The 20,643-nt window shown below is 42.1% G+C and overlaps 1 protein-coding gene across 3 annotated transcripts in view; it reads right to left on the bottom strand.

Moving 5' to 3' along the window:
* ST3GAL1 (ST3 beta-galactoside alpha-2,3-sialyltransferase 1) overlaps nucleotides 1-20,643 on the bottom strand; it is a 74,013-nt gene that overhangs the window by 39,443 nt on the left and 13,927 nt on the right. The window contains exon 2 of one of the 3 annotated variants that reach the window (XM_054167155.1): nucleotides 19,765-19,833. The exons of 1 other annotated variant lie outside the window; for it this stretch is intronic. The gene's annotated coding sequence lies outside the window, so the exon portion shown is untranslated. The remainder of the gene's footprint in view (nucleotides 1-19,764; nucleotides 19,834-20,643) is intronic. One more of the 3 variants, XM_054167154.1, reaches the window with a different exon arrangement.

The raw sequence follows: 20,643 nt of genomic DNA, 5'->3' as shown, positions 1-20,643 counted from the left end.
CTGTCCCCAGCTTCCCTGGGACATTAAGCCCTGTCATTTCCACTGCTCATTTTGCAGTGTCTACAACAGCTCCTTCTGCAGAGGTTTGCCATCCCCACCTGCCTTTCTGACACCAACAGAGCAGCTGATTTGAGTTACTGTCCCATGTATGAGAATCTTCACCTATACAACCCCTAGAGTTAAGAGATGACATGCTGCTTTTTCTAACTTTACCACCAAGCAAGTTTTTAACAGCCTTTATCTCCACTACTCTGGAAAAGATTAACCACTGCAACTTTGTGTTACTAAGACATTAATAATAATAATAAAACCCTAAACATTTCTTTTTCTCCAAAAATAAATAAATCAGAAATTGGCATTGCTGTGTAAAGTCCCTGACATTATTTACAAATAAATATTGGACCTACTACAATAGAGTGAATTTACAGCAGCAGGCTGTGTGCTGCTGCTGAAACCTACGTGGCTGCCATAATACAGACACAAACTATAAGAAGTATTAGGGACTGCAGTTTGCATTTTATTGCCTAAGAAAATTAACGTGTAAATAGCAATAAAATGCACAATTATTTAGCACAAAGCCAAAATGCTCCACAGCATTTACAGGCTGATGGATGGCTTGCCTGCCTGCTCTAATTTACCATAAAACAAGAAAGACAAGAAGGGAGGAAAATAAACAATAGCTCCTGTCAATGTGATTAGATGTAAGACGCCAGGTGAGAGCAGCTGGGCTCCGAAGAGGACAACACAACCCTGCTTCAGCTGGCTTTGCCTTTGGTCCGTCAGTCCAGAGCGCCATGCTGCTTGGCAAAGGCAGCATCACAGCAGCTGAGCGGGGAGACAGGGATTTCTGCTCCCAGACTCATGTGCCCCATCCCTGAAGCCTCTGGCAGAGGATGGAGCAGTCACTTGGGGTGGTGTGAAGGCTTTGTGCCTGTGGCAGGAGGAGGGGGTTATTAGGCACCTTTGTAACAGATCAGTTTCTGGACAGGAAAAATGCTTCCTGGCACAGAAGTCAGTGGTCAGCTGTCAGGGGCATCATCTGTGAAATGAGAGGCAGGGAGAGTCTAAAAAAGACTGGGAGGTGTGGAGGGAAAAGGTAACAATCCTTCAATACCATCTGTTAAAAAGCAAGGAGAGAGAGAGGGAGGGGGAAAAAGCATTCACAACACTTTATGGGATAAAGTAAACTGCAGGCAAAGCGAGCGATACCAGCTGGTTCACTGGCTGTGGTTCAGCTACCCACAGCGATGCCTGCAAAGAAGCCACGGGGTCCCAGCAGCAGCAGCCAGTTTCCACAGCACCAGCATTTAGGCAACACTGTGCTATTGTCAACCACCCTACTCCAAAATATTTCTGAGTGTGCTATGGTACACACTACCAACTCAAGGTTTTTATTGAGTTGTTTTCTAGACACACAGGCATGTGAGCCAAAATTTCACATAGTGACTTTCACTGGGGCAGAGAAGCCACATGTATCTACTCACATTTGCACAACACCTTTTAGGTCATTGAGGCTACAGAGACATGAATCTGGTGCTTAAAGTGATATTGCCCACAGGTTCCTTACACAGATAGTGGTGCTCCTGCAGAGGGTAACGGAAGTCATTTAGGGATTTTGGAGCAGATGAATGGAGTGGATAACCTCTTGGGTCACTTCTCACAAAAAGCTGGGATGACAGCCAGGACTTGCGGCTCCAGCCCAGTGCTGGAACACACACCTCAGTCTCACTTTCAACTCACACTTGTAATTTCAAAGTCAAATTTCTCTCCTGAGGACCATGGTGAAGGGGCTGGCTTGCTCCCTCCCTTGGCAGTGTGGGGACCTTCACCTTGTCTTTCACTGGGTTCCCAATTCAGACACTAAGTACCTAAGGAGAGGCGGTATGAATAACTCAGAATGAAGGGGAAGGATGCATTAGCAGACAACAGGGATCTTTTTTCAATGCTGGACTTGTCAAGAATAATTTTCCTCCTTCAAGTTCACATAAAGCCAGATGAGTCTTCAAAATCATTTCCACCAGCCCTTTATTCCAAAGTCCCTTTTTTGCAAAATTCAGAATGAATTTTAAATCTGCTCCTGTTTACAACAGAATCAGGACAAAACAAACAATCAATCAAACAAACCAAACCAAATAACAAATACCCAGAGTAACAGAATGGGGCCAGGTACTTTCTATCAAGGTCTCCTCCATTTACTTCAATGAGAACTCCAGAAGCAAGTCCTGCAACAATGATCTTAACTCTAACTAGAGCAAGGGTCCTATGAAGGACTCCTAAAGTTGCTTGTCAGACCTGCTCCAAAGTACAACAGAAAAGCTTTCAGCAATGTGCCAGGATCTTTCACCAATTACAAAACTGCAATGTAGAATCAAAAGTAGAATACTGAGCACTGAGTTGTGCCCTTCCACGTGAATTTCCCTTTATAAGTGGGGAAAAAATGAAGTCAGTAATCATTAGTATGACTGGATTTGAAAGCAGATAATAAATAGCACATTCATCTTTTAGTTATTAACATAACTAAGCTTATTGCATAATATCTGCTTATTTTTGGAAAGTGGTCCTTTATACCTGTCCCAACAGCACAACACTGAGTTGGCAAGAGGCTGGAGCTTTTCAACGAACCAGAGAATTTCTTCAGGTCAAACTCACTTACCAAAAATGTCATCTCTGAAGTCTGGCTCACCAGTTACACAACTTTTTGAAAGAGAACGTACCCTTGATTCAATAGCCCCTTTACTACAGTCCACTTGACCAGCTTTGTTGCAGCTTACATTTCACTTGGCTGTACGACAATTGCAGTTTATTGATGTCACAAATGATTACAAAGGAAATTTTGGTACAGAGGACTCATCTACCAGATCATACATTCAGAGTGCTGCAATGACATGTCCTCCCTCCTGTCTTTGCTCAGGACAAGCGCTATTGCTCCAAACCCCAAACAAGACTCTCAGAATGGTCCATGATGTTTATCATACTGCTCCCCATGTCATTTCTGCTCACTGGAGCTGGAGGCTTGAAGCTGGACCATGCCGCCGATGAACTCCCTAAAACACCATGCTTGGGCACCAGGATGTCTTGCTTCTGTACCACCAACAGCCCTGCAACAGCTGAGGAATTCCTGCAACATTTTGATGACTTCTCTCTGCTGTTGTGTGCTGCCTCTCAATAACTGGATAGACTGGTGGTGTAGTCTGAATAGCCAGTCCCACTGTTGCTGTCATCCACTGTTTATATTCCTTAGTTCAAGTCTCATAAAAAGCCCAATTGCTGGTCTTGGAGTGATAAATCAGCATTTCAGAATTTATTCTTGCTTCCATGCAGTGCTATCAATCACATCCAATACATATTTTGTAGTGCTTCCCTTTGACTTAACCTTACTCATTGTACAAAGCATAGTGTTGCAGGGGAGAACATCTGCATGTATCTGAATACAAACAATTGCAAGATTTTAGAGTTTAGGGTGTTTTGCTGGATCTCTATTCTGAGTGGAGTTCAAGTTTTTAAGAAGACAACAAAACCCCTGCTCTGTGCCTTGGGATGCCTTAACCCTCTTGTGATTATAAAGCTGATAGAAAGAAAAAGACCAAACACATTAACCTTTCTGACTCTGCTTAAGTCTAGTTTTGTCCTAGCAAGGGAGAGTCAACACTTCAGGAATACATTAGCACCACAAATAAGGCACTAGTTGGCAATTTAAGTGGCTCCTAATGTCCCTCCACAACAGTGCAGTGTGCTGTCATCATGACAAGTCAGGCAACAGATGCCTTTATTTTTAATTTCACTAAAGAAATACTGGTCTCATCAACAAGGCTCTGACCCAAAGGCAATACAGGTCATGGCCACTCCCCAGGCGAGTGCTGCTCCAAGATGCCCTTTTCCTGCATGTTGAAAAACGTCTCTAGCTCATAATTCAAGGCATGGGTTCAAAAGTCTCTCAGAAGCTCGTTCAGCTACATCTACAAATACGGTTCCACTCTTCAAATGCTACATTGGCAGCAAAATCAAAGGTTTGACACTGCTCAGCTGTTCCAGTTTGGAAACAATTTTTTTTTTGGCTAAGATTTCTCCAGTCAACCTAATTCCCACTAGCCATCAACTGCTCTGCTCAGATCAAGGCAATAGTCTGAATGTTTTGCCTACAGAGAAGTAATGCCTTGATTTTGGTGCTCTGCTGATTCTTTCCTCAAAGGTGAAATTCCCTTCATGAATCATTTAGAGAGAACTCTTCTCTCTTCTGGCTTGCTATTGAACTGTCTAGGAGACAACATTTAAATGCAAGGAGGCAAAACAATAGTATTGACTGTCCTTTGCCCAGGTTTATTTAATTCTGTAAAGCAAACAGTTTGTGTGAAAAGCATTCCTAGTAATAAAAGCGTATTGCACATTTGCTTATAGAGGGTCACTGGGGAGAGTGAATGTGCCTGTACTCAGCAATAAATGTTTGATTCTGTGTTGCACAGCAATTATTCAAAATGAGAGAGACTATTGGATCCAAGACTGCTGCCCTTTAGGAATGAATCTGTCAAGCTGTATTGCTCTGGATTTTTTTTTACCCAAGTGGATTTTATCTCCACACTCTTATTGCTGGGTGATAGTCAAGGCTTTAAGTCCAAGTTGTGTCAAGCTTGAAAAACAACGTTTGACTAACAGACTGCCCTTTCTGTGTTAAAGGGAATACAGTGAGGTTTTACCAGTATTATTGTTATTATTAACTATCAATATGCCACAGCATATTAAAGAGGTAAAATTTAAAATGCCTGGATGGTTTATTCTAAGATGTCAGGGAAAGACAAGAGATTTCAATTTAATTATCCCTAGGATTGCTTCTTCACTAGATTTAAAAATGCCATAGCTTTAGTTATCAAGGGGAATTTGTGATGCTATCATATATTTATTCTCTCTGGGTTTTGTACATACTTTGGAAATTTATCAGCAATCTGGTATTTTTCTGTCTTCTGAAGTTAAACAAGAAGGCATTAATATATTATACACCTACATGCCTCTGTAGGTACTTTCTTGACATTTATTATCTATCCAGCCTTGCACTTGATAGACTTCCACATATTGCTCAGTGAAATGAAACAGAATCCCAGAGAGTTTAAGTGCATGCAGAGATGTGTGCCATTTCCCCTCAAAGTAAAATTTAATCAATGCAGTGCCACCTCAGCCCTGACCAGATGATCAGTCAACACAGCTCTGAGTAATATCTTGGAAAATCTGAGCCTACAGACAATTACGGACCACTTAATCACAAAATTTAATCAAGATAATAATTAGGCACTTCATCCTGTGTAATGCATAAGGATGTGAGCCTTCCAACTGCTGCTGCCAGATCGGAACTGAACACAGGAATGAGGGGAAAAAAATCAGTAAATTCAACAGACTATATCCTTGATGAAGGAAGAAAAGCTAAACTCAGACAACTTGCCAAATCCTTAAGAAGAGATCCAGTGCTTTGTGCCAGTTGAGAAACCAACTCTACAAGATTCTTTCAAAGATCTGTTTCTTCAGAAGACCAACCTGATATTTTTCATCTGACCAGGCTTGAGAGATAAAACTCAGGGGCCTGGCACAGTAGGTGCTGTGTTGATGCTTGGTAAGCACTTTTTGCTCAGATAAACCTTGCACTGCAGAACAGACGAGACTGAAAAGGAAAAGCTCTATTAAGAGATTCTTTCAAGGTCAAAATGAAGAATATAAATCTGTCAGTCATCCTAGCCACTGTACTGCACACTGCCTCTGTTGGGTCAGCTTTGTAGGTCTAAGCAAAGAGCTAGAAGACCCTGTAGTTAATATTTACTCATATTTACTGCAAGCTAAGCAGTTTCTCAAATAAATACTATTAAGAGGATTTTTCCCTATTTCCTTCCAACTTCAAAGTACCACATGAGTCTTCTTGCTAGAGCTAAGTGACATCCACACATCACAGAGCTGCAGAAACAGTGGCAATATATCTGTGAACACTAAAAAGTCCAGAAACACAAAGGCTTGGGAGAAAGAGTGGAGGGATGTAGAAAATGGACTACACAACCCAGTAGGTCATGTTCATTTGTAAATTCTACCAAATCTATGGGTTAAAAAGAGGATGAAAAGCAGATTTTTCTGCCCTTAAACTGGTGTTCTGTTGTAGGTTGAGTGGGTCACAAGTAAACAGAGAGTAAAAAATAAATAAGTATACGCTGTGTCTGTGCAGAAAATGTCTGTGACAAGGCGCTGAACACTGCCTTGTCCTCAAGGCAAGGCTGGACATGTTTCAAAGATCTGTTGGACTGCTTTGTTTGTATTACAGATCAGGTTAGTGACAGTTGTTGGAAATCAGGTGCCAAGTCATTTGAAACCAAATCCCAATGTTACCTACATACTGTCCTTTCTTCTCTCTACGCATGGTTTGCTGTGAAATTAAGAGGGGCAGAAGAAACGAAGAAAGGTGCACACCTGCATTCCACTGAGACTCTACCTCTCCCACTGTGGTGCTGGGCCCAGTTTACACCATCTGAAGACACTGGCTAATATTTTAAATTCGAAAGACGAGTAGATTCTCATAGAGGGCAGCAGAAAATCAACTCCACAGAGGAAGAGAAATCTTTTCTTTACACATAAGAGACTTTAAAAAAGGAAAAAACGTAGAGCTGAATGATGACATTTCAATCTTCAGAGTCACTGTTGGCTGCAATGAATCCCTTTTGTAAATTCAGTGTCTTAGGCTGCAAAAACTAAACCAGTTTTATTATCAGCCATCGTAAGCCTGCAAACAAGAATTCCCACTGTATTTTAATGGCTGCTGGCCATATCTATCAAAAAGGGGGCTCTAACAGACATACAGTTATCATTGTTCAAATTTTAATGAATATATGGCATTCCCATTCATTATTTAAGTGACATTCAGACACAGTTTCAGTCAAAGCTGCCTCTTCATAAATGTTATTAGCTACAAATGTGCCTTTAATAAAATATTGCACTGTGCAAAAATAAGTGGTGTACTGATAAAAGAGAAATGAATGGAAGCAGCAATACAGTTTCAACTCCTTATTCACTCAAAAATATCTTTTGATTTTAATGGGCAATTTCTCAGCCCAGCACAGGAATGCAGGGTCAGGCCCAGCGGGCACACACAGGGACACAAGCAGCACCTTCTTCAAACTCTTTTGGCTCACACGAAGACTGCTACCCTATTATTTGAGACAGAACTGGTCTATGTGTGGTCAGTTTGACCACAACTCAATAATACTGTCTGTAAATCCAATATACATGGCCCTCCGGACAGCTTTACATTCATTATCCAACTCTTTGGGCTGCACACTCTGAAAACTAGTGTTTGGGCTGCTGAATGTGGTTCAATGTATGTAAGGCTCTGCTTTTCTCACAGGTCCTTGTGTTTTTCAATAAACTAGCGTGCTGAGGTGTCTCAGCTTAGGTACTCAGAACTGAAACATCCTAAATCTAATCAGGCTGCAAATGCTAGTCCCAGACTGCTTGCTACCCAAGCCAAGGAAGTAGCTATTTATTTTCTCTAAATTAATCCCAGCTCAGCAAGTCACTTAAGCACACATCTAACTTTATAAAGATAAAGTGGGTTCCCCACTCACTTAAATAAGGCAGATGCAAATGCTCTGCTGAATCAGGTTTATAAAAATCCAATAGCAGTCAGTAATATATATTGTGACACACATGAACAATCTCTGCTCTGCAGCCAGGAGGCTGGAGCATGCTGCTAGTTTCTGTACTGCAGTGTCCTCCCTAGTGCCCTGGGAATGCTTCCTCTTCCCTGCATCCTGCTCCATTCCCTGGGCTGAGAGCCACACACCTCCTCCTCCACTCTCTGTCTGGGAATAAGATGTGTCTCTATATAGAAGGTATCTATTATGCAAGATTTATCTTGTGTTTCCCTGCCTGCACTAACTGTGCATTTGAAATGAAAAATACTGCCAGTGCCTAGGCTGGGTGTCTGAAGCAGAAGGGGCAGAAGCAGAGGTGGCTTATTTGCCAGAGCAGAAAGCTTTTCTTCTGAAATGACTTTATATTAAATTGGTTTCATTTCTACCAGCATTAAAGAGCAAACTGACACTTCACTGGAATTGTGAACTTGCCCCCAAGGAACAAGGTGAAGATGAGGGTGGAACCCATCCCTACTAAACCTGGTCAGCTCTGACAGACTCTGCTCCAGGAAAGGGTCAGCAAGACAACAAGAGACTAAAAAGGATGCCTGAGGACAAGCTTGCATATCTAACCCCTTCTGCTTAGCAGCTCTCTTCCCACACTGGCACCTAAACTCTGCAGCGACTTTATCTTAAAGAAAAAAAAAATAGTAGTAGCACTAATGATAATGTTCCCAGAGGTAGGTGGGGTCATGTTCCTGCACACTGCATCTTGGCAGGAGTATTTGCCATCTATCTCATAGCTATGTATAACAGGCACCCAAAAATCAGACATTCTTCTGCCCATTCTTCCTTGCGGCCTCCAAATTGTATGTGTTGTGCTCAGCATGTGGACAAGACAGGGTTTTGCACAAAAGTCAGTCACAAGCAGCAGTTTTGTTGAAGAGAATTGGGAACATCCTCCCTTCCCACCACTCAGTGCCCTGCTCAGGGTCTCACCTGAAGGATTAATATTCTGTACCCCAAAAGAAGAGAGCCAGTAATGCTTGCTGTTTTGTTTTGTTTTAATGTAGAAAAGAGCTTGGGAAGTATTTTTGGGTAAAGGCTCAAGGTAAAGGATCTAGACCTCAAGAAAGGTAACCTCTTTGTAGCTTATCTTGAATAAGGCCTTCTAAAAGGCATGACTCCCTACACACGTGTCCTGTGGAAGATCTGGCAGGTACCGATGTATGATATATAAATGATACTTAGGGGATGAAGTAAAAAAGCCAAAACCAACACTCTAACATTAGCTGATTCACTAGCTTTAGAGGAATGGCCATCAGCATCAAGAAAGATGGAGAGATTAATTCAGCCATTTTTGGCACATACTCCTCCCAGAGAAACACACCACTTTCTTTTTGCATTGATAATGATTTTTTTCCTACTTTGGATAAGCCCTTCACAGACACGCTCCATTTGTTCCTGAAGGTTTTACTCTTAAAGAAGTAGCAGTGGGAGGTGTTTATCCTCCAGCCTGAGTGGAAGCTATCACTGTTGCCATTTGAAAAGGTAGTTTTGAGACGGCATCTCATCCAGGCTGCAAGAAATGGCATCTCCTCCAAAGCATTATTTCCATGAAGCCAAAGGTAAGAAGCACCCTCTCCACACTGCTCATGGAGTAGAGTTAAAATACTCTCCAAATCATACATTTATAAGCAAGACAATTGTCTAGTGTCATTACTAGATTTTTAAAATGAAAATTTAAGCATTATTAGGGGATAAGGGTCAGGTATATACCCAGCCAACCAGCTGGCAATGACTACACCTTGAACAAAGAGATTCCAAAAGTAACTTTTTAAATGAGAAGGATGGCAAAAAGCCAAGCAGAAGTTGCAGAGGATACCTCATTAAAGAAATTGATAAGCCTAAGTCAGGTCAATCTGTTTAAGTAACTCAATGGCTTCAGTCAGATAGGAATAGATCTATTTAATTCGCTTTCAGAAAAGCAGCAGCATAGTGGGAGTGGAGGAGGACACCTCGTAGGGAGCCATAAGCTTTCCATAAAAATTGGTAATCATGTGGGAAGTCACATCTGTGGTTTACTCACTTGGAAGAGAGACACCTCACACAAAGTGAGCTGAAACAGTTGTAGGCAGCAAAAGCAGCCACACATGAGGAGCGGATCTGCACCCAGCAGCTTGTGCTACCACAGCGGGATCCTCCCTGTGCAGACAGAACCTGTATGGGGAGCACAGGGATGCCCAAGGGACCCTGTCTGGCAAATGCAAAAAGTCAAGTTTAAAGTGTGAGACAGAATCTGTTTACTTGTACACCTTGCAGCACTAGTAGGGCTTCAGCAGGAAAAAGCAAGCTTATTTCCTGCTTGAACAAAAAGCTCAGAATATAGTTCTTGTTTTGTAAGTCAAACCCAGGGGCCCTGAACGGGAAAATAAACTCTTGCAGTTCAAAAAGACTGCACTGTAACTTGAACAGCCCTGCCTGCCTCTTTCAGGATGTCTGCTCATGCTCACCCATGCTGACAGCAGGGTTATCACTTCAGAATTTCCGTGATGCTGAGAACAGCAGAGCCACCAGCGTGCTCTGCATCCAGGCTGGAAACTGCCAGCAGCCAAACAGCGTCTTGCTAATGACTGCTGCTCACAGGGCACTGCATCAGTAGCAATTAGCAAACTGCTATTGAGCTCAGAGACCTCATCTGCAGGTATCTGGGTGATCTCACTGATACGACTTCAAAGCTTATTTCATCATTGAGCAGAAAAATAATGTCTTTAAGTAATTGCATGCTTAGGTAATGGATAAATAAGAACTTTGCTTTGAAAAAATATGACAATAATCCCAGTGCTGGTTTTATTGGCCAGGTCTCAGCAGCAACCCAACGGGAGGTTTTGTCATGCTTGGACTTAATCTACCCTTTAGAGATGATGTACAATAAATTATCATAATGATTAAGAGTCAAACACGGCATAAATGGAGTCCCTATCACCCAGGCTTCAAGCAAACATTAAGCTTTATAACGCATGAGTGTACACAGTAATAAATAGGCACAGCTCTCAGGCTTTTTTGTTCCTTGCAGATATACTCTGAGAGGTTTGGTGCATGTCAGCAACCTCAACCACTAAATACCCTTTAGTCGGGCCTCAGAAATCATAAAGTTATAAATTCTTTGAACTGACCTTCTGGTCTCAGCACTGGGAACTGCACCTCAAAGCTTCTCCTGTGATAGAAAAGCTAAACAACAACTTAAAACATGAAGGGAGAGATTCCCATATTTCTGCTTAGTCTGCAAAGGAGGTGTTTTGGTGTAACACCATTACAATAACCATGACAACATTATTAATCTCATCAACACAGCAATAATCCACAAGACTAAAACCTGCAGCTCTAATGCCAAAATGAAACCCGTTTGCCTGGAAATGAGTAGATTTATGTTTTAGCCTGGAAAAAGGTACTATTGCTCAACTGAAGGCATGATTTTTTTGAAAGGATCACATTAGGGACGTACTTCACTAGAGATGTGGGGATACCAGGGGTTCCAGACACTTCTTGCTGCACCAGAATCAACTCATGGCACAGAACTGTTTGTACTATAGAACTTCAAACTGTTCTCCTCTGGCTGGCTATGTTGTTGACAACTAAAGAAAGTGCACAGAGCTGAGTACCTGCCAAGCCGGTGCAGAGCAGTCATGCCAAATAGAGAAGAAAAAAAACACACCACCACCACAACAAAAGCCACTGTAAAATCAGAAGGAAGCCACAGACACTTGTTTTCTCTTACATCTGCAAAACCAATGCTAACTTGCCTTTTCTCTCAATGGAAAGTCTGCAAACGCAGAGCCTAGGGAGAAAACTACTCCCCCACCTCACCCTGTTGTTTCAAGAATTTCATCCCCATCTCTAATGTCACTTCCTGAGGTTGTGCATATTTTAATTCATCATCTACTAGCAACTTGCAGGTCCTCTTCTAGGGGATATGAATGTTAAAGGAATGAGGGCAGGGAAAATAAAAACCAACTGACTAATGCCCGTGTCCCCAAGACAGCCAGTTTGAGCAGGTGGGCACAGCAGGAATTACTTGCTTCTCATGAGGGGCAAGAGATGGGCGATCTGGATTTGCAGATCTTGGGTTCGTCAAGTGACTTTTTCAGGGCTTTGTGCCAAAACAAAGCAGAATGAAACAGAGATAGTCTGCTGAAAGAATGCCCCAAACAACAGAACAGCCAGATGCTTCCTGTGCATAAAGTTTCAGGTAGCATAAGACACATGTCAGGACACAGGTTCAGCATGGTCAGCAGCAGCTGGTCAGAGGGGACAAAAAGGTTAAAAAAATAAACTGGAATATGACAATGAAAAAACTGAACTACAGGGCAAGTGCTCTGTGCTGGGAAATTGCCACTCCTTAGGGTCTGGAACTGAAGAATAGCAGCAGCTAGAATACTGGAGACCCATTCCAGCGCAATGCCGCACACAGGTGGAAAATTTGGGAGACTCTGTGAAACCAGATATTCATGAATGGCTCAGTACAAACCTTGCAAACCTTGAAAGTCAGGAAAGTATCACTGTCAAGCAGTATACCCAGGAAAATGAAATACAGCTTTATATTTAAAAGCTACCAAAATTAAAACAAAACCAACCAAACAAAAATCCAGCCTGCTAAAATGGCATAAAGAAGAGGTCCATTTTTTTTTCTGGAAGCATTTGTAGTTTGAAAATTTCAGGATCATTTGTCACTGTCATTTTAGACCTCAGAAGAATTGCCCACAACACGATTAGCTTGTTGTTTTTACATAATTTTGGATATTTAAGGAGATAATTCAGTAAATAGTGACTAATCACTATCTACTTGGGCTTTCTGTGGTCAGACTTGCCAGCTAAATCATGTGCTCTTTAGCAACACCTTTATTTGCATTCAAGTATTTCAGTGTCTCAGGAGAGTTTTGAGCATGTTATATCTAAAGCTACAGCTGTCCAGCTAGTCACAAATACTCAAAATATTAGCACATGGAGACAGAACAGCAGAGGTGTGATGCAGAATTACAATCCAAAATCTTCTGAACAAGAATCATGTTTCCACATTCTACGGCTGCAATTTCAAGGCAGTGGTCCCTTTACTTCCCTAAAAAACAACCAGTATTTTTAGCTTTGTTCTTTCACACATTTAGTTATTATCAGTGAACAGAAAGGATATTTCTCTGCTAAAGAAACTTCACTTCTGCATCCCCTCATCCCTTCCTAAGAAAAGCCAACAAAAGCACTTTTTTGCAATGACAGCGAACATGCGTAAGAGCAATGGGCTATCAGATTCAAGTGTTAGAATATCAGTGTTGACTTGCATACACAGCAGAGTTATCCAGCTGAAAAAGAGAGCTTGTGAATCCTCTGCTACAAAACATCAGACAGGAGCATCTGAACAGTGTGTACAAAGAGAAATCACCACAGAAATTACAACTCATCAGATATTTCTGCAGGAGAAACTCCATCCCCAGGTTTCTCACCGGCAACTGGTGTTTCAGAAGATCACCAGGAAGCTGTGAATGGCTCTTTAAGACAGGAAAAGCCATCTCCTCCTCAATCTTCTAGACACAGCAATGCAGCCCAAAACATGAGATACAGTATCTGGCATACCAGAAACCCTCTTTCCTGGCTTACTCAAAACTGTAGCACAATGGCAAGTTTCAGGGTCAACCAGACTTTGACAAAGCAGCAACGCTTCGCTGGAACTTCAATGTTTCTGTTCTTTCATTTCAGGAAATAACGTGTGAACGTTTGCCCTGTGGCAGAGGGCTGACAGCATCCTTTCAATCAGGGGACAAGGATAAATATTAAATACCTGAGGATGTTGTTTTCTCGTGTGGAAAACAAACATTTTGCAAAAGGTTTCACTCACTGATGGCCTTTGTCTCACCTGTAAGAGGGACTGGGAGTATACACGGGGGGAAGACACCAGCTGGGCTCATTTTCAGCTAAACCACACATCAGGGTGATGGATTATTTGGGTTTTGATTCTTTGTTTATATACAGTAAGCTTTTTCAAAAAAGAGCTTGGCTCCTGGGGTCTAGGGACAGGTCTGAACCAAACGGTTCATTAGTTTGGTTTTTTTCCTTCTTACAGAAAGAACAAGATCCTGTTTATTCTGGACTATAAAGATGTTTCTCCACGTCTTTCACACTCATCTACAAGGCACAACACCTATGTGTCCTTTCAATAGATAACACTAAAATGTCCTATTTTTTTAGTGATATAAAGAAGCAAACAGACGGAGCTCTCAATCTTTCAGTAAGGTGCAGACAATTCTGTGATTAGGCTCTGAAAACCTCCCATCAGCTTACCTGACAGACACAACCTTAGGTCTTCAATTTTCCACAGAAGAAGAAAACCACAAATCCAGTATTAGCTCCCTCAGTTTAGATGTCCCAGCCCCTACCCTCTGGCATTTGCATCCCTTGCAAAGAGGTTAATGAGAGCTCACTCATGGCCATCCTGAGGCAGGACCCATCTGATCTAAGGTTACCTCAATGCACTAGCAAGTCATCAAAGCTTTAACTGTTAACAGGGATCAAGTCCCACCTCCACAGCTTTTTTTTTTTTCCTTTAAAATGAGATGAATCACATGCTAAAGTACCTATTTCTCTTTGGGCCTTACAAAAGGAGGAGAGCTAACCTGCTCTGACAGCAGTGCATGCACTGCAGATGCCCGCACTCAGTCAGATGAGCCCCACACCAATCTCCTGCACTCTAAGCAAATTCCCAGCACAGGAGCTGCTTCCCTGTCATTTGTGCTCTCTTTCATTTCAGAAGGCAAGCAGTTTTCCCCCAACTAAAAGAAACCAGATTATTCTTAAAATAAGAAGCAGCTCCACTTCCCGTGGTTACGGCAGAGAACATGCTCCTCTCTGCAAGGCTATTGTTATATTATGGGGTAGCAGCGACGTATTATTCCCAATATGGATTCTGCCAAGAGCTTTGTCTGCGACTGGCACTGAAAGGGGGCAGATGGAATAAGAGTCCTGTCCATGAAAGCCACTCATGTGAGACCAGGAGAGATACATGGAAATCAAGCCCTACCCCTACTGCCAAAAGGCAGGGCTTGTGCCAAGTATGAGCAGGGATTTCCTTTATATCTTAGTCACCCCACATGTTTTCACTCTCTACTGTACTTCCTAAGGAAATGAGTCCCTGAAGCCAGGCTTTTTTCCTAGCTGCTTGTTTTACTTGGCTTCTCTGAGCTCTGACTCTATTCAATGGCTTTCCTTTGCCACTTTTTGTCCTCACTGCCAGCCCAGGACACCCAGGACAACACTCTCAGTGCTTCCTCACCTGAAAAGTCACAGAAATTAAGAAAAAAAAAAAACATGTCTAGGAGCAAAATGGAACAATCAGGAAGTCCTGCAAAACAAAACTACATTCCCTAGCATGGGTACTACTGCCACAATTCCACCCCTCTTCTCAGTGCTGTGACCAAGAGGAGGGTGAAAACACTGGTCTAGATTTTATCATGCCAGAGAAGAAAAGATTAGTCTTGTGGTAGCAGCTTCCTCCACCCTCAATCACTGCATGTGAAGTATGAGAATAACATCTGAGAAGGTACCAGAGTAATTTAAATCCATATGGCATGTAAGCTTACAGGGTCTCCAGGGAAGCAGCAATTCCTCCACCCACCAAGGTTTTTCTGCTTGAAAAGTTGACACCTTTGCAGTTACTTTGGGCCTGTCAACCATCCAAACTATGATCTCATGGGGCACTACTGTGCACTTGGACTGATTCATTCCTATATCTCCTTCACTGCTCAAGGGTTGTTGTGGCTGGACTTCACCTTTGCTTTCACCCTCTCCAAGGATTGTCCACCTCTTGGCCCAAGCAGGGCCACCTAATGAGGGACACCTGCTCTTAGCACACTGCCAACCACATGCTGTCATTTGCAAGAATGGTGATCAAGAGCAATTAATCATAGAATCATGGAGTGGTTTGGGTTGGAAGGGACCTTAAAGATCATCCAGTTGAAATCCTCCTGCCATGGGCAGGGACACCTTCCCCTGGATCAGGCTGCTCAAAGCCCCATCCAACCTGGCCATGAACACTTCCAATAAATGATCCACACTCATTATTCTCAACTAGTACATTAAGGGTTACAAGGCTGTAGCTTTCAAAACCAAAACCTAACCTAAGCTTCAGTTAAATAGCTGATATATTGAAGCATCAGGTATCATAAACCACCTGTCCAGCAAACAGAAGCACACTTTTATAAATAGGTATATTTAGGATGAAGTAAGCATCAAATTTTCCTCTACCCATCCAAACAGTGGAGTCTCTAGGGATATTACTCTGATATATTTTAACTGCTCCTCAGTCATACTTGCACAACATGGGATAAGAAGAACCCATAAAGACAGGGGGGGAAAAAGGCAGACCATAGTGTATTTTTACAATACCAGAGTCACTTTATACTGCAAAATCAAAGGCTCCCCATTTGTCTCCATGACCTTAAAGTTTGGGCATCTGTGACTTCCCCATGGAACAAGCCATCTTCATTTCAGCTTTCCAAATGGTAGATGCCTATGGATATCAATACTTCAGTACCCTTTGCAGACTCACCCAGATCTGTTCCCAAGGTTTTTATTGTGATAGCACATTTTAAAAGGGGATAGAAAAGAAATATTAAAATCAGGCAAGCTCTGGAAGAGGTGCAAAGTAACAGCTACAGTCTATAGCTGGCAAAACCACGCTAAACTGGAGTTCCCAGCTCTTCTATAGCAGACATTAAATGAAACCCAGTCTTGAGTCCAGTGTCCTATCCAAAGTCAAGTCTATCCCCTTTTGCTCACTCTAAAAATGAGCAGAGGACCATTTCAAAGGCTGGAATTGGAGATTGTATCACGGACTTCTGTCAGAGCAAAGATAAAGTATTATCTTGTTTCCCTGAAACTGTAGGTCACCAGTACTCAGCCCACAACTGAAGAGTAGTTACAAACTGAAATCCATCTTCTGAAAGCAGTGGCCATAGCAGCACCACACGTAGAGGGGCCAAGTGTTAAACAGATGTTTTTGGAATGTGCAGCTGGGAGGCCAGTGTTTCAGGCTTGTATCAGCAGAATAGCACAGATACATTCTAGACATTTCATACATAACAGTCAGAAGTGTTTATCCTTGATCAAGCATGGGTTGATTGATAGTTGTGTGTGTGTCTGTATATATATGTGTAAAAATACGTCTTCTCCCTTGTTCCAAGAGGTACTTGTGTGGAGAAAATTCATGCTCAGCTTGTCCAAATGCTCTATTTAGATAACTGTTTTTCTTTCCTGTACACATTAGAAGGCAAGAGAGGTGCTCCTACTTTTCCTGTGGTAGTTTGAGACCTTACAAGATAGACCTTGATAGTTTTTATCATGCCCACATATGGTAGAGGTCCCCTTCCCAATGTTATCTACTGACACAGTCACTACAGGGGAAAAAGGAAGTAATGACACAAACCATAAGGTATTAGTCTGAAGTTTATTCCTTTGGCTATCTGAAGCTGCTTGAAGCATGAATCCAGTTCTGCTGTTTAAAAAAGGAATTACCTGAGTGAGTCACCTCTTGCTGAGTGAGAGCCCTCTAGCTTGTTCATCATGTGCCAGTGTTCAGAGCATGTCACTCTTCTGTGCTTACAGCAAGAACCTGAGTTACTCCCGGGTCTGTCATGGATTGCATGGCTTTAGGGAAATCACAATAAAACCCAGGAAAATTGACAATCTTAAATTCTTTTTGGGAAGGCAAGCATCAGTTTAAGTTCAAATACTGAAATTGAAATTTTAAAACTTCTTCTTACATTTTCATTCTTGTTCACAGTCATTAGCAGCATTAAACTGGAGGAAAATCTGCTATGAAATTTAGTCATCTTTTACCATGGAAAAGTGCTGGCTTGGATGCTTGATGTTCTGAGAGGGGCTGGTAATCCAAACCAGGGAAGACCAGAGCTTTTTGTCCTGCTTATTATTTGCTTTGCAATGACACAGGAAACAGTAAGGGATTTAATCTGAAAATAATCTTTCCTTTAGGGATCTGAGAACAATCTACAGCACATAGCAGCTGCCTTTTTTTCCCCCCTCCCTCCATGAAATGCTTCATTAAAGTATTGCTCACTTAACTTTGGGGAGGATTAAAAAAAAAGTTATGCATTTTTATGCAAAACCATAGCTCCTGCACCTCTTTGCTTCTGTGTTACAAACAGCTTGCTTAAGTTGCAGGAAATTTGGCTTTGCATGGAATGTTTCCCAGAACAAGAGGGTGAAAAAAAAAAAGATTCTTAAACACAAGGGAAAACTAAGAGGGAAAATGCAAGATAAGAAAGTCAGATGAGAAGCTAAAGGCTCTGACACCTTGTTCTCAGCACATCAAATAGCAGACACCCACTTACATGCTAACTGTGCCCCTCTCCTGAAAGTACACAGCAGGGATATTCAGCTTCAGATCAAAGCATTCTCAGGGCTTTTTTTCTTTCAGTTACTTCCAGTCATTTCCTCCAGTCACCCTCACTCCTTCCTACACCTCTTGATGCATGGGACACAAGACAGCAGTTTGGATTTGAGCTTTAACACTGTACATCACCATGACTGATCAGACTTCAGCAAAAAAAAAATGGGTAGTGATGATTTAGGAAAGAGGAAGGATTAATTTTGGTGTGATGTCACAAATCAATCTTCATTTTAGATTAATTAATTCCAGCAGATACCAGACTGGCAACACAGGCACTGTGCTTTAGGTGCCCAGTAATGGTACCACCCAGGCATCCTGCAGCATTGCAAGCTACAGGCTTTGCAACCAAGATAGGCTTATGACAGGACTCTTCTGCCCAGTAACTCTCACCAGTGAGACAGTACTACTGCCACAGGTTGCCAAGAGAGATGGTAGACAACCCATCCCTGGAAACATTCAGGATCAGGCTGAATGGGGCTCTGAGCAACATGAAGATGAGCCTGCTCACTGCACAGGGTTTGGACTAGATGACCTGTGAAGGTCCCAAGGTCCCTTCCAACCCAAACCATTCTATGATTCTTCTACCCTGCCTGCCTACCCTGAAGATCAGAGGCACAGAACTATGCTTGCAGATTAGAGGAGCAGCAAACACAAGAAACACCTAAGGGAGCCACACTGCTCATCCAGGCAAAATGGGGTGAAAACCTGGCAAGAGTGAATTTGGTAAAAGCTGCAGACAGAAAAGAACTGCACAGTCTGATTTGCAGTACCTGGTTATAGTTAAGATCCTGGAAAATGCATCAATGATTCTGGCTTAATAATTAAGAGTTTTGAACCAAAACTTCGGGCCAAATTATGCTCCCAATTTAGTTCCTTTAGATCTGTGAAAATGAATTGAATTACTCAAGATCTTCATCAATACAAAGCTGGTGATTCTGGCATTGCAGTCCATGGGTGCTCATTACAGAAGCTAAACCACAGGCTCACTCCAGATGGCTTGTCTCTGCAACACAGCACACATCCAAGGCACTTCATAAACTAATCACCTACTGATCACATCCCTTCAATTAAAAATTACTCAATATTTCCAAGTGCTGGCATCCATTTTAGAAAAAACAGAAAATTATGGAGTGCTTGGCCAATAACATGCAGCTTTTCCTACATTACAGAAATGTCATCTAAACAACATTAACCAGTTCAGTAAGGCAGTACAGTTTATATTTGGCATGTGGTATATTTGGAAGATTCTCCACCTCTGCATCTGCTGTGGCAGTGGCCTTAGTGGGGCCAGCTCAGAGCAGAGCAAAGTAAGGAGAAAAACTCTCTTACTCTACAGTGGAGATACAGATGGAGAGAATTTTTAGAGCAATTAGATTCATTCAAATGGCAAAAGCTCCAAAAGAAGCTCCAGCACTGCTCCTTTCCAACAAAGCAGACACAGGTTGATGCACACATTGCTGCAGGGGAGAGGACACAGGAGGGGAGAGCTTTTCGTGGCACAGGGTTACCCAGGAGGTGTGATTCCCTCACTAAATCACACATTCCCTTACATTCTGGTTTCTATCAGGTGAGTAGAGAAGAGTGGGCCTGAGAAAATAATGATTACTTTTTGAGGAAATCTTGCTATATGGTTTTCTGGGCTCCTTACAGAAACGATAGACACAAAGCCAACTGGGATTTTTATACTTAATGCAAACTGCTCAGAGCATCGCTCACCAGCTATTTCAGCTTGTATCAATGAAGTCTCTTCTCCAGGAATACAGTCATTAGCTCCTCCAGTTTCTGCTGATAGACAGACAAAGCTTACATTAGTCATGGCTAACAACTTGGAGCAACCAGCAATAAAACTAAATTATGCCTTTGGTGAAGTAGCAGACTTCCTCACTCGCTGTAAAGAAACTAAAAGGGTATTCTCCAGTCAAACAACTGTGCATGTCAAATTTCCTTCAGTGTATTTAACATCATTGCCACACTTTCAGACAGGAAAAGGTAGCTCAGCTCTACAGCAGGAGCAGATGTTTGTATGGGATAACTGAACCAGTGTGAGCAAAATCTTCCTGGACTGCACCTTTTTGACAAGTGTCCCAGAATTCACTACACTGTGTGACTTTTGGGCTATAGGTATCCTACAGTCTATAAACATAGGACCTTCTGCTGTCATCTAAGCAACCTTCTATGCGCCTTGTCATTTCCCTCTGTGTGTACACCCTGCTAGTCTGCTGAGACAGCCATTTACCATCTCTTCCCAAAGGCAGTAATTAAGACATTTGAGTCAGTCACTCATGTCCCCCATGCTTTTAGTGTTTATAAATATTAACAACCCTGATTGCTATGTAGCACTACTGTAGTTCAAAGCTTGAAACATCTCAATACTCAGGAGATAACAACAGTTATTGGGAAATGAAAGCTGACAAAAGAAGTCAAGAATAAAATTTTCAAGGCAGGCCACCGCATGAGGCCACTCATCTCACTCTCCAATATTATAAAGCTGCATTTAAGTAGTTCAAACACTGTGCAAGTGTGTCACCACAATACATTCTGCTTTGCAGCAATGACAAATGTGACCTGTTCCTTTGAGAACATGCACAGGCGTCC

Source organism: Dryobates pubescens, chromosome 14 (assembly GCF_014839835.1).
Source record: "Dryobates pubescens isolate bDryPub1 chromosome 14, bDryPub1.pri, whole genome shotgun sequence".
Lineage (NCBI taxonomy): Eukaryota > Metazoa > Chordata > Aves > Piciformes > Picidae > Dryobates > Dryobates pubescens.
Note: the sequence above shows the minus strand (reverse complement) of the source record. Positions and strands in the feature narration are given on the sequence as shown.